This window comes from Oxyura jamaicensis, chromosome 5 (genome assembly GCF_011077185.1).
Source record: "Oxyura jamaicensis isolate SHBP4307 breed ruddy duck chromosome 5, BPBGC_Ojam_1.0, whole genome shotgun sequence".
NCBI classification, from domain to species: Eukaryota; Metazoa; Chordata; class Aves; order Anseriformes; family Anatidae; genus Oxyura; species Oxyura jamaicensis.
Window position 1 is genome coordinate 18759655 of NC_048897.1, and position 2008 is coordinate 18761662.

Here is a 2008-nt window from a genome sequence, read left to right on the forward strand (position 1 = left end):
CCAGCACAGCATTTGGCACTGCAGCCTCAGAGGGATGGCAGGGATTTACAGAAGAGCTCAAGGGAGAAGGTGAAGCACCAGTTCCTCTGGCGTTTGGACACTAGCCTCCTCTTGGCTCATCAGCATCTCGGCAGTACCACTGGTGCCCAAGACAGGCACATCCTACTTGCCAGGAATCTGAAGAAAATTAACAGACAATGCAGGAGCACAAAACTTTGTTTGGGCAGTTTGCTTACTGAGATTTTTCTTTAAACACAACACACCAGTAAAGTGCACCTATCCCAGTGGGAGCACCCGCTTAGCTGAAGAGTTAGGCATGAATCTTCAGCGGTGAATGTGATTCACCACTGAACACAGAGAATTATTCTCTCTGCTGGTGTCTCTGCCATGTAACTGAATGTCCTCCTGGATGGTTTTTGGGCTCAGCATAGCTGAGCAAGATTTAATGGTTGTGTGCCCAGGCTGTGGAGTCTCTTCTGGCCTAGTTATCACACTAATGCCATTACTTTCCACAAAGAAAATATATGTTCTTACAGAGAAACAGCTGGCCAGGGAAATATTGTTCAAGGGTGGAGTGGTACATGCTCGTGGTTATAAACAGCTTTGGCCATAAAGTAGTCAAAGCGTTCAGCTACTGGGGATTTCTGACTCTCCGGGACTTCTACTTGGTGTTAAGATGCTGCTGGTGTCAAGGCCACATAGGCATTGAAGTATATTGAAGTCTTCCAGGATAGCTGGTTCTCTCTGTTAAGGAATGGGAAATATATATATTTCATTTATTTAGCAGAGAGGTCGTGGTATCCATGGGTTTATCTGTGGAAAATATACCAAAAGGATACAGCCACACTTAAAGTGCAAATGTTAAAGAACACATGAAGGCATCACATGAAGTAGATCAGATCCAAAAAACTCCCCATGAAATCGGAGAGGGGATTGTAGACAGATGAGACATTGTTATTCGAACTGCAAATTTCATCAAGACTTAACTCCAAGGTGATGTGGTACTTCAGTGGTTGGATCCCCACCTCAACAAAAGTGAGCTAGGTTCTGCCTCTCTTTCCGCAGGTGCCAGGTGTGCGCTGGTATAACTTGTCCAACCTCAGCAGAGGTGATCCTGATGTACACAAGGACACTCATGTACAGATTTTCCAGCTCTCCCTCCCCGCCTCCCCTCAAGGTCTGTGTTCATATCATGTGGAATGGCAGCAGTTCAGGTGTAGATCAGAGAGACTTTGAAATGGAAAATCAGAGGATACCGCAGGCCATGCTGAAGGAGAGCTGGCAAAGTTTAGGACCGGGATAGGAGAGAGTGGTGAGGGTTAGGGCTAAGGTACATCACTAGGCTTGTATGGGGTGCCGGGTTTGGAGCTCCAGAGAGATCTGCAAGCCAAGAATAATGAATACTGGCAGAGCTCCGTGTGAGTAACAAACGGCTCATACTGCCTAGGCTAATGACAAAATGTTACATACTGGCATTTTAAAATAAATACTTAAAAAAAAAAAAAAAGAGAGAGAGAGAGAAGAAAAGAAAGATGAAAGCAACCGCTACAGCTAAACACCCTGCTTTGCTCTGATAAGATGCCAGAATTATATGACTTCTGCTGTGTAGCAAGGTTCTCCATGTGGGCGTAGCAGCCCCTCCCCATACCTAGCGGATACACTCTAGGGAATTTTTACAAGTGTGAATATTGGCTCTTGTAAGGCCATTGAGTGCAGGAAGCCAAATACGCTGTATGAAGAAACTGCCTGTCGCGTGTTTTCCTGTACGAGCACGAGAAACGTCTCTCCAGAGGTTATCATCAGCGTTGTGTGCACAGTGGCGATGCGCTCCAATGAGTATCGTTTTGTGAAGTGCAGGGTCTCGGCCCCGCAACCAAACTCAGCAAAACGAGGGTCCCCAGGGCAGCCGGCAGGTGGGCAGAGGCTTGGCGCTGCTCTCTGCCTCTGCAGCCTGGGGTCTCCAGGCGTCCCAGCGGTCCCACGAGGGCTGGGTGTCCCGAGGGAGTCC